The sequence below is a fragment of the Ylistrum balloti genome, unplaced genomic scaffold, assembly GCF_031769215.1.
Source record: "Ylistrum balloti isolate Yb309-2 unplaced genomic scaffold, AGI_CSIRO_Ybal_v1 Utg369850, whole genome shotgun sequence".
NCBI classification, from domain to species: Eukaryota; Metazoa; Mollusca; class Bivalvia; order Pectinida; family Pectinidae; genus Ylistrum; species Ylistrum balloti.
This window is the reverse complement of record NW_026782003.1, coordinates 1290170-1303280: the sequence shown is the minus strand read 5'-3', so window position 1 is coordinate 1303280 and position 13111 is coordinate 1290170.

Sequence of the window (13111 nt, the reverse complement as noted above, 5' to 3'; positions counted from 1 at the left end):
CAAACTTTCCTTTTTGCCATGTAAAATTATTAAAGTTGTGTAAAGTTGAATCACACTTGTCTTCATATTCTATTTCCTTACATTTTTTTTTCATTTTCTACCATCCTTTTTGTTCTTTGTTCTTTGTAATCTATACTTGGTCTATGTAAGAAATGTGAGGGCGTGTGCGTTGGTGTTTTTTGAGGGTATGTGATGATGACTTTGATGATGATGATGATGATGATGATGTAAAAAATAGAAAAGAAAAAAGAAAATTAAGGAGATCCGCAGCAAACTAAACAAAACGACAGAAAAGATGAAAGTGATTTAAGAATCCAGAAATATGATAAAAAGGGAAAAGCAAAGTTGAAAAAAAAGTTCGAAGTCTATTCTTTATCTAATACTAAATACATATGTGGCTTTAACGGCGGGACATACACTAGATATCGCAAATTGTGAAAGCAACAGACAATAGCGATATTGTCTGGAATTTGATGAACCCATTTTGTTCAGAAATCTCAGTAACAATGCCTGCTCAAGAAAACTATCATGTAGACATTAAAGGTGAACGTCTTCTAGATTTGTGTAGAACTCGTTTTCATTTTATTCTAAATAGTATGTAATGAGCTAATCTTGCTCATAATAATACACTTGTATAGATAACTCAGTTGTTGAGTATACTTTTTTTCTGCATGTTTAATCATCTTTGTTCGTGTGAGGTGTTGGATAGAGCTTGGACCCCATACAGGAGACAATTAAAAATTTGTGTGACAAAATAAAAGAAATTTTTTTCACAAAATATTGAAACTGAATATGATATATCTGAACACAATTCGTTCATTAATCCAGTAATTATGTGTTTGGCAAATTGATAATCTGTTCAAAAATGAGTTGTTAATGTTACATGTGCTACGCGCACTGACCGGACTAAATCTACTCTTTTGAACGTTATAACGGATCCTACTAATACTGGACAGACTAGTTTAACTCTTCCTAACGTTATAGTGGATTGTACTATTTCTACTCTTTCAAACATCTAAACAGATCCTCCTGGAGATTACATCATTCTTCCTAACGTTATAAGGGATTCTGACTAGATTACCTCTTTTCACATTATAACGGATTCTACTGGTATAGAACAAACAATTTCCACTCTTCCTAACGTTATAATGGATCCTCCTGGACTAACAAGAGTCACTTCATCATAATATAGTATCCTACTGAAAAGACTAGATCTCTTTAACTTAACGTTATAACGAATTCTACTTATTATAATGGGTTTTATTCGACATCTGGACATACTATGTGTTCCACTCATCCTAACCATATAATGCCTTCTACTTGCACTGGAGAATCTAATTCCAATCATTTTAATTTTATAACGGATCCTTCTCGTACTAAACAGATTATATCCAATCGCCTTGACGTTATTACAGTTTCTATTTGCATTGGACGAACTAGATTCACTCTTCTTAACGGTTTAAAGATTTAAACTGGAGGACTTAGCTACAATCTTCCAAACGTTATTGCGGATTCTGAACAAACTATATCCTCTTTACATTTCTACATTTATATACTGATGGTTCAAAAGATAATGATAAGGTTGCTGCGGCCATGGTTACACAAGCTGAAACCTATGGATGCTGGCTACCGAACAACGCCTCAATATTCTCGGCAGAAGTGCGGCTATCTACCTCGCCCTTCAATATATTCAAAGAAACAACGTAATGAGAGCTGTTTCAGACTCTCTTTCTGCTCTACAAAGTCTTAGCAATAGAAATATCGAAAATTTTTCATTCGTAATACCTTAATACTATATCATGAACTTGCTTTCAACTTTCGTATTGCTTTTTGCTGGGTTCCTGGGCACATGGGAATACTAGGCAATGAAAAAGCAGAACCGCAAAGAAAGTTTTATCGCTACCACCTGTTGTTTTTAAACTTCATTTAACCGATTTTAAACCATTTATTAAACAAATTTTAAAAGCTCAGTGGCAGGAGGAATGGAATACCTATACCAATAACAAATTGCACTCGTTAAACCTGTTATCGGTGAATGGTCTCCAGGCTAAAGAGACAACCACCGAAACGAAGTTGTCCTTGGCCGTCTTCGGATAAGTATACATACCTTACACATTCATATATGTTGAAAGGCGAAGATAAGCCTTTGTGCAAAGGATGTGATGAGCCATCACCGTTAAACATTTTTATTGGACTGCATTAACCTTCTGTCTATTCAAGAACGTTTTTATCGTAACGATACATATCTAAAATCCCTTTTAGAAACTGTTGGGACGAATGGACGAACTAGTTCCAATCTTCCTAACGTTATTGCGGATTCTGCTCGTCCTTTACAAACTAGATCACCTTTTTGTGTTGTTATAACGGAGCCTGCTCAACAGACTAGATCCATCCTTCCTACTAATACTGGACGGGCTAGTTCTACTCTTCCTAACGTAATAACCGATTCTGTTCGTACTATATACACTCTTCCTAATGTTAAAACTAATTCCTTGGAAAGAGGTCACAGATGGTATTAAGAAAGCGAAATCAGGACCAGCTCCAGGGCCGAATGGTATTCCTTATAATGTTTATAAGAATTGGTCTAGGTTGATGCGAAAGTTGTAGCAACCATTGAAAGTAGTGTGGAAGAAAAGAACAATGCCCGGTAGTTTGAGACAGGCTGAAGGTTGTATCCTACCAAAAGAAAAGGACGCAAATACCATTAATACATTCAGGACAATCTCTGTGCTTAACGTTGAAGGAACGATCTTTCTTTCAGTCATCGGCAAGCGCCGGGCAGCCTACATACATACTTCGGTACAGAATGTAGGAATTCTAGGATTACCGGCATGTGTGGAGCATGTCAGCGTTCTCCGCCAATTGATAAGGGGGCGAAAGCAGACAAAAAGAACCTATTGGTGATGTTGTTAGACCTCGCCGATGCTTATTGGTCAGTCCCTTATAAACTCATAGAGGCAGCTATGGATATGTACCATGTACTGGAGAAGATCAACCTGATCGCAAATAGTTACTGAAGTGACATTCAATTCTGGGTTGCTGTGGATGATGAAACAACAGCGTGGCAACGTCTTGAGAAAGGAACAATGGCTGGATGTACAATATATCCAATTTAATTGGTCATGGCAATGAATATGGTGACCACGGCAGCAGAGAAAAGGAAATGTGGGGACCCAGGATGGCCTCTGGCATCTACCAACTACCTCTAAGAAGCTTCGTGGATAACCTGACTCTAACAACAAGATCCCAGGTACAAACCTGATGGGTTTTAAAGGCACTAGAAGAAAATGTATAATTTGCTTGAATGAAATTCAAGCCGCAAAAGTGGACAAGTCTAGTCTTGAAAAATATGTCGAATTTGTCAGGTGAAGCTAATGGTAAAAAAATGAGGAGGTTACAATATTAGCTGACAATCCAATCAAGTGCTTAGAGAAGTGGTTTGCTAAGGTCTTTTCTGAAAACATCTCTGTCAAGAATGCAATGTATTTAGTCTCAGTATCGAACGGCATCGACGTTTCGATCCAGGACAACTAAGGAGGATTTTACCCCATGGGAGATGCCTCCCGAAACCATTACACCGAACCTGTCGCGTTCAACCACGCATGGGTCGGCGAACCGCTAACCGCATCTGCGATATACCCTTTTTCTTCAGTCTGAAGGATACCTACAGAATCTAGACTCGTCGTTGAACACCACATGCCTCCACCGACGCATCCTAAAACCTATTTGGGTCATGTCTGTACATCCAGTCAAGACGGTCTTGCCGCCTCCATGGTGTCAGAGGTGGCCCGACATAACGTCGGCGTGCAATAATTCTCCCGGCATGCACGCGGTTCCTGGCAGTTTGAGCACTAATGGGTCAGCCACGAGTACCTAAGGTATGCGACAGAGTCTCTACAGCAGTCTTGAAACTGTTGTGCAAGTGCGAGAATCGAATCGCCCTGTCTTGTCGTATGGTCGTTACACACCGACGACCGCTCCTGGGACGATCGGAAATTTACCGAGGAGAATGGATACGTGTATAGAGAAGTTTAATTGTACACAGGGCAACGGCAAATTGCCTTGCGACATCAGTTTGGCTATGACCATACATCAACGTAGTCTAGCTCTCTGAATTTGCGTTAAGCATGTCATGTCTACTACTTTTGAACTGACCCTAACGTTATAATGGATTTCGACACGCACGTGACAGACTAATTCCCCACTTTCTTATTATACAACTGATCCTACTGGACTCGTACTGTAAAGACTTTATCCACTCTTTATGATTTATACTACTTGTAAATGGCAGTCTAGAAATAGTCTTCGTAACATTATTCCGGATTCTACTGGACAAAATAGGTCCACTCTTTCTGACGCTATAACGAATTCTACTGATTATGGGCACATTAATTCCACTCCTTCTTTGTTATAACGGATTCTACCCATACCGGAGAGGCTATATTTAATCTTTCTAACGTTATAAAAAATTCTACTCGTACTGGACAGACTAGTTCCACACTTCCTGACGTTATAACGTATCCTATCGAACAGATTTGATCTACTCTTCCTAATTTTCTCTAAATGGACAGTCAGGATTCGCTCTTCCTAACATTATTCCAACTCGTACTGGACAGACTAGGTCTACTCTTTTTAACATTTTAATGCATTCTTCTGGACAGACTAGTTCCATATTTCTCAATGTTATAACGGATTTCACCTGTACTGGTCAAACTAGTCCCACTATTCTTAACGTTAGAGCGGATTCTACTCGAACTGGGCAGACTACAAAAATGAAGATCGATTCATTCTAACACTATAACCAATCCTCCTGGGCAAACTTTATCCACTTTTCTTTACGTTATAACAGATTCTTCTGGTACTGGAGAAACTAGATCAAATCTTTCTTATCGTTTCTACTCGTACTGGACAGACTAGATCCACTCTTTCTAACATTTTAACGTATCCTAATGGACAGACTCTTCTTGAAGTTATAACGGATTTCACCTGTACTGGACAGACTAGTTCCACTCTTCATCACATTATGATGGATTCTACACGTAGTGGACTGACTAGATCTACTCATCTTAACTTTATATTAGAGAGATTAGATTGACTCTTCTTAACGATTTTCACTCATACTGGCCAGACTAGATTTACTATTACTTAAGTTATAATAGAATATACCCATACTGGACAGACAACGGCCATTGTTCTTAACGGATTCCGACTCGTACTGGACATATCCATAAGATCCACGTTTCCCTAACGGATACTACTCGCATCATAGATAATAGATCCACTCTTCCTATCGTTATAAAGAATTTTACTGAACAGACAACAGCTACTCTTCATAACACTATAAAGGATTATGACAGTTCATGATAAACAATATTCACTCTTCCTGCCTTTACACTACTGGACAGATAAGATCAACTTTCCCCATCATTATAAAGAATTCTACTCGTACTGGAAAGACACTAGTCACACTTCCTTACGTTATAATGAATCCGAATAGTACTGTGTAAACTAGATGTACTCTTCTTCACGTTATGATTGATCCTACTCATACAGGACAGACTAGATCCAGATTAGATTTGTACTGTACATACTTCTTTTACTTTTCCTAAAGTTAGAACGGGTCCTATAAGACAGACAATATCCACTCTTCCATCGTTAAAAATGTTTTACTCTTCCTGGAAAGACAATGGTCACTCCTAAAATGGATTCTATGTGTACAAGGCATTCGCAATCCATCATTCCTGGCTTTATAATTGATTCTTCACGTACTTGACGGACTAGCTCCACTATTTCTAACGTTACATCGGATTATATTCGTATTGGAAAGTCCAGATCCACTCCTCTGAACGTCATGAAATATTCTTCCTGTACTAAACAGACCATATTAAGTCTTCATGTGGTTATTACGGTTTCTACTCGTACTGGACACACTAGTTCCACTCTTCCGAACGTTATAACGGATTCTACTTGTTCTCGGCAGACTAGTTTCAATCATCCTAATGTTGTATCGGATTCTTTTCGTACTGGAGAATTCTGATCTGATTTTCCTTACGGTTCCTAATCGTACTGGACAGACCAGATCCACACGTTACGTTATAACAGAAATGGAAAGACAATATCCACTCTTACTAACGTTATAACGGATTCATTTGTACTGAACAGACTAGATTCACTCTTCCTACCGTATCAACAATTCTACTTATACTGGACAGACTATATCGACTCTTCATAACGGGTCCTACTCGTACCGGAAATACAAGATCCAGTCTTCCGTATATTACATCGGATTCTACTCGTACTGGACCGAGACTAGACTCACTTTTCCTAATATCATAACGGATTTAACTCGCACTGGACATACTACATATAATCTTTCTATTATTAGACCGGATCCTACATGACAGACTGGATTCACTCTCCCTAAAGTTAAGAAGGATTCCACTCAGACTGGACATACCAGATCCACTCTTTCCAACCTTATACTAGATCTCACACGACAGACCAGATCCACTCTTTCCAAACTTATGCTAGATCTCACTTGACAGACCGGATCCACTCTTTCCAACCTTATACTAGATCTCACAGGACAGACCGGATCCACTCTTTCCAACCTTATACTAGATCTCACAGGACAGACCGGATCCACTCTTTCCAACCTTATGCTAGATCTCACAGGACAGATCGGATCCACTCTTCCTTCCGTTATAACGGATTCTACTAATTCTGGAAAGATTTGTTTAATTTTTCTAATACTATAACGTTCCATACTTGACAGAGTAGACCCACCATTCTTAACAGTTAAACGGGTTTTGACTCTTAATGAACTGACCAATTCCACGGATTCTGACTCGTACTGAACATACTAGGTTTACTCTTACAAACAAATCCTACTGAACGGAATAGATATATTCTTCCTTCCGTTATAACTCATTCTACTCCCAGTGGAAAGACTTGTTTCACTCTTTCTAACATTATAACGGAACAAATTTGACGGACTAGTTCCACTCTTCCTATCATTATCATGGATTCTACTCGTATTGGACGGACTTCGATCTTTCTACCATTTTCACGTATACCTAGCTGACAGTCTAGATCCACCATTTCTAACGTTATATGGGATTTTACTAGCATTGGTTAGAATAGATCCAATCTTTCTAACATTATAACGGATCATACTGGAAAGACTAGACTCTTTATTACTTCAGTCTTCACACATTCTAACGGGGGAATATACTTGACAGAATATATTATCTCTTGGAATGATAATATTCACTCTTCCTTTCATTATAACGGATCTAACTGGGCAGATTAGATATATTATCTATATAACGGATGATATTCCTTCTCGATTTACTTTTTCTGTTATTATTACGGATTCTAAAGGACATACAAGACTGATTCTTTCTATGTTAATAACGGATTCTATTCGTAATGGGCACACTAGATCTACTCTTGTAACGTTGTTACGACTCGTACTGGCCTTCCTGATATAATAGTTCCTCCCTTTCTAACGTTAAAACGGTTTATACTCGTATAGGACAATTTAGATATAACCTTCCTAACGGTTCGTTCACGTACTGGATAGACACATTCAAAGCTTCCGAACGTCATAAAAGATTCTATCTGTACTAAACAGACTATGTTTACCCTTCCGAACCTTATAACGGATTCTGTTCGTACTAGTCAGTCTAATTCTAGTCTTTCTAACGGTTCCAGCTCCTTCTAGACAGACTAGATCCACTCTTCGCAATGTTATAACTTATCCTACTCGTACAACACACTCTAAAACCACCCTTCTTAACGTTATAACGAATTTCGACTCGTATAGGACAGACCAATTCCACTCTTCCTAACGTTATAACGGATTCTACTCGTTCGTAACAGCCTAGTTACACTCATCCTAATGTTATATCTGATTCTTCTCGTACTGGACAGACTAGCACCACTCGCACTAACGTTATAAAGACGATTTTTTCGTATTGAAAAGAAAACGGCCTGTTATCGTAACGATATCATGTATTCTTCTAAAACTGGACAGACTAGATACGATCTTCATAACCACTGTCGCGATGGCTAGGACTTTTCAAGATGGCGGATCAACGCAACACCGGAAGGTAAGCTCTGCTTTCAAACGGTAATATCCATAATTTATATACTCACTATGATCATGACACATATTGGATCTGATTCGCAAATAGTGCTAATATTGTTGTATGTATCTATTTGGATGATGATAAACTTAAAATGTAATGCAATCTGCGTGTAGACTTTGTCAACATGCCGATTTGTTAGATCCAAGTGGATGTAAGCTTAACATTTGGCCCTAGCTAAAAAAATTAAATACATCCAGTCAGAGTTTTAATGTTAAATTGAAGATTAAATAAGTCTCTGATCCAATGACAATCTTCTCTGATTGAATTGGAAGCGTGAAAAAACACAGGAAATTTTGACCATGCGATGGCTCGGTCTTCAGTCACATGATCACAAAATGCACCGAGACCGAGCCTTCGCATGGTCAAAATTTTCTGTGTTTTTTTCTTCAATCACGCTTCCCATTCCGTCATAGAAGTGATGACGTTATAACGGATTCACCTGTACTGAACAGACTAGATTCACTCTTCCTACCGTATTACCGATTCTACTTGTACTGGACAGACCAGATCTACTATTCTAAACGTTTTTTGCTCTTACTGGAAAGTCTAGGTCCATTTTGATGTATGATGAAGTCTTTTTGTACTTAACAGTAGAGTTCATCTTTTTCTAACGTGATATCGGATTTCGGCTCGTACATGATGGACGAGATCACTTTTCCTAGCGCTATCGCTGTCGTTCTTGACAGACTAGTTCAACTCATCCTAATGTAAAAGCTAAAAATGCCTCATTTCTTAACTGGACACGAAAGAGAGCACATCGATATGAAGCACCAGCGTAGTATTTGCTTGTTTAAACACAAACATCTAAAAGGACAGGTATCCTGCTTACATAGATTAGGTACCCAGCAGTAGCAGCAGCAGCAACAACAAAAATAACAACAGCATTAACAACAACAACAAAAACAGCAGCAGCAAAAACAACAAAACCAACAGCAGCAGCAACAACAACAAAAGCAGCAACAACAACAGTACCATCAACAACAATCATGCATAGATGGATCAGATATTTGTTTTTCAACACCGTTTCACTGTACATGTATCGGGACCTACTTCCTGTAGAAAAATTTATTTTTTAAAGACTTTACTACAAAACAGTGTGACAAAAATAACACCAGCTCCACAATAGATCATATGGCAGCATAAAAGATGGCAGCCTTTGTATATCATCAAATCTACAGTCTTACCTATGGTAGAATTTATACAGGAATACCACTAAATATGGATCAATACTCGTTCATAAACCCTGGGGTCATAAATCGTGTCATATTTGACGGCTTAATGTCCACAACATCAAAAGATCCTAGGATAAATGATTTATTTACAGAAGGGAGTCGTCACAGAAACTTGTCCGTTATCGCCATGAATCTGAACCTCGAATACAATAAAGAGCCTTCACACAGGAGAAATTGTCACTACTTGGTAATTAACGCCATCGGCAAACAACAGGTCTTGACTCTCACCAGACAGATATATCCAGAAAATACTCAACCCCAGATGAGACATTTAAAAGAGGCCCTCAATTAATCGTACGGATACCCTTCGTCGACTTGAAACACCTGAAACAGTATGCATGCATAGTTTGTCAACAGTCTATAAAAGAACAGAAAGACCGAACTGAGGATCATTGTGAGGCTGACACTCCAACCAAGCGGACATATCCGCAGCAGTAGCAGCAGCAGCAGATGCAGTCTGAATTTACTCATCACTGCACTGGAGACGAAACTTAACAGTTACCTGCTGAAGATTCGTCGGCCTGTTACGATTTCGGGATAGTGTTTCAAGATGTACACGCTTGACACTTGAAAGCCTTGTGTCCAGAAACGATTCTCGTAAAAGAACACAAGATTCAGAAGACGAAAAGTATTAATCTAATTCGAAAAGATGGATTTCATTGTAAGACCTAGAGTCTGGCAAGGAAAAAAAAAAAATAACAAAATGATAGTAATAATAAAAGAAAATAGAAAGAATACGAAGCTTTCAATGAATGAAGTTAAATCAGCAAACGAGGTGAAGTGGGGAAAAAATAGAAAGCAGTCGAGAAGATAAAAATTGACGGACATGGATCAATTCAATAAAAAGAATACTGGTTCATGATGAGATGAATTCATCAGCTAAGAAATAGTTTAATCCATCAATTGGTCATAGATGATATCACATAATTTATAGACAATGGTTAGGAGGATCGTTAAGCGATTATGACGGCATTCAAAAAGAACCGCCACGTCTTAGATGAAATGTGGAATGATGATGATGATGATGATGATGAGGAGGAGGAGGAGGAGGAGGAGGAGGAGGAGGAGGAGGAGGAGGAGGATTAATTGTGGTGTACGGATAAATGCACATATAAAGGTTCATCATCTCATATCGTTACAGTGACACTCAAAGTGTTAACATGCCTTCCTGTGGAGATAATTTAACGGATATTTACTGATATCGAGGAATCTATTCATGGACATTCTATGGACAGGGGGGATATTTACCATTTCTCAAAATGTCGCACGAGGAAGATTACCCCTATACAGAGTCCAAGACTACGATGGGGACGAAATCAATGGGACAATGGATGTAAGGAAAAACGACCATTTTGAAAACCAAAGAGAAAGGTCAAAACAAACAATATTACATGAAATGGCTACACTGACCAAAGAAATTTAATTCCTGGATACGCGCTTCCGATATAACCGATTTGTAGGAGAGTGGACTACCCTAGAAAGATCAAATGTCAGGACCGCGTGCTATGGGAGAGAGCGTACATATACACAGATCGTTCTATTACTATAGCAATGGTGGTGACTCTCGTATATGTATAATTTTTAATTTCGACGTATATACTAGAGTAGGTGATAATTGAAATGATGGGTGTGGAGTGACTCACCGATCTACATTTATTCCATCGTGACGGCGAAAATGAAATGTTGCACAAGATTCATTTTTTCCTATCATTTTCAAGTATTCTACTCGGACTGGAAAGACACACTTCCTGAATTTATTACTGATCCGAATAGTACTATAAAACTGGATCTACTCTTCCTAACGTTAGAAGGCATCCAACTCATATCTACTTATACTGGAAAGATAAATTTAATTCTTCCTGAAATTATAACAGATTCTACACGTTGTGGACAGACTACATCCATACTTCCTAACATTATAACGGATCATACTGGACAGACTAAATCCAGCTTTTCTATCGTTATAACGGATTCTAAAGGACATACAAGATCCCCTCGTCCTAACGTTACAATGGATTCAATTCATATTGCTTTCATACTGGAAACACAAGATCATCTCTTTCTATCAATGTAGGCACAAGATGCATTCTTCCTAATGTTAAAACAGATAATAATGTACAGACAAACACATTCCTCCATCCGTTATAAAGGATTCCACTCGTATTAAACAATTTAAATTCACTCTTTCTACCATTATAACGTTTCCTAGTGGACAGTCTAGATTCACTCTTTCTAACATTATAACGGATTTACTAGCACTGGTCAGCATAAATCCACTCTTATTTACAGTATAACGAATCCTACTTTACAGATTAGATTCTCTTTACTTCCACTCCTAACGTTATTACGGATTCAACTAGTATTGGACATACTAGGTCCATTCTTCCTAACATTAAACGTACTGGACAAATTACTTCTAATCTTCATGTTGCTATAATGGATTCTAAATGTACTGCACAGACTTAATCCAATCTCGTACTTGACACACTATTTCTACTCTGAATAACATAATAACGAATTATACTCGTATTGGACAGACTAGTTCCACTCTTCCTAACGATACAACTGATTCTTCTTCTACTGCACAGACTAGTTCCACTCGTCTAAAAGTTGTCTCGCCTTCTACTCGTACTGGACAGACCAGTTCAACTCTTCTTCACTTTATTGCGGATACTATTCGAACTGGACAGACTAGTCTCACTCTTCCTAACGTTATAACTTAATAGATCCAATCTCTTATTGTACATGCAAGTTCCACTCTTCCTAATGTTATAACAGATACTAATTGTACTGGACATACTAGTTCCACTCTTCCTAACATTATAAAGGATTTCTTTCATACTTTACTCCTTAGATCCACTCCTCGTTACTTTATAAAAGATTCTACTCGTAAAAGACAGATCAGTCCCATTTTTCCTAAGGTTATAGCGGATTTTACTCGTATTGGGCATAAAAATTCCACTCTTCCTAACGATACAACTGATTCTTCTACTGGACAGACTAGTTCCACTCGTCTTAACGTTGTTTCGGTTTCTACTCGCGCTGGATAGACCAGTACAACTCTTCTTCACGTTATTACTATTCATACTGGACAGACTAGTCTCATTCTTCTTCACGTTATAACGGATTCTAATCGTTCTGGACAGACTAATTTCACTCTGCCTAACGTTACAATGAATTTCTTTCATAGTTGACTCTTTAGATCCACTCCTCGTTACTTTATGGTAGATTCGACTCGTAAATGACAGACCAGTCCGATTCTTACTAATGTTATAACGGATTCTACACGTACTGGACGGACTAGCTTCACTCTTTCTATCTTTATAACGTATCCTAGTGGACAGTACAGATCCATTCTTTGCAATATTATAGCATATACTACTTGACAGACTATATTCTCTCTAGTTCCACTCTTCCTAACGTAATTATGGATTCAACTTGTATTGGACATACTAGTTCTACTCTTCACAACGATACAATAGAGTCCTTTCATACTGGATATGCTAGATCCTCTCTTTCTAACAATGTAAGCACAAGATACATTCTTCCTAATGTTATAACAGATGCTAATGTACAGACTAGACACATTACTCCATCATTTATAACGAATTCTACTCGTACAGGAAAAACTAGATACACTATACATAATCTTATAACGTATCCCACTGGACTCTCTAGATCTACTCTTCCTAACGTAATAATAAATTCGACCCGTACTGGACAGAC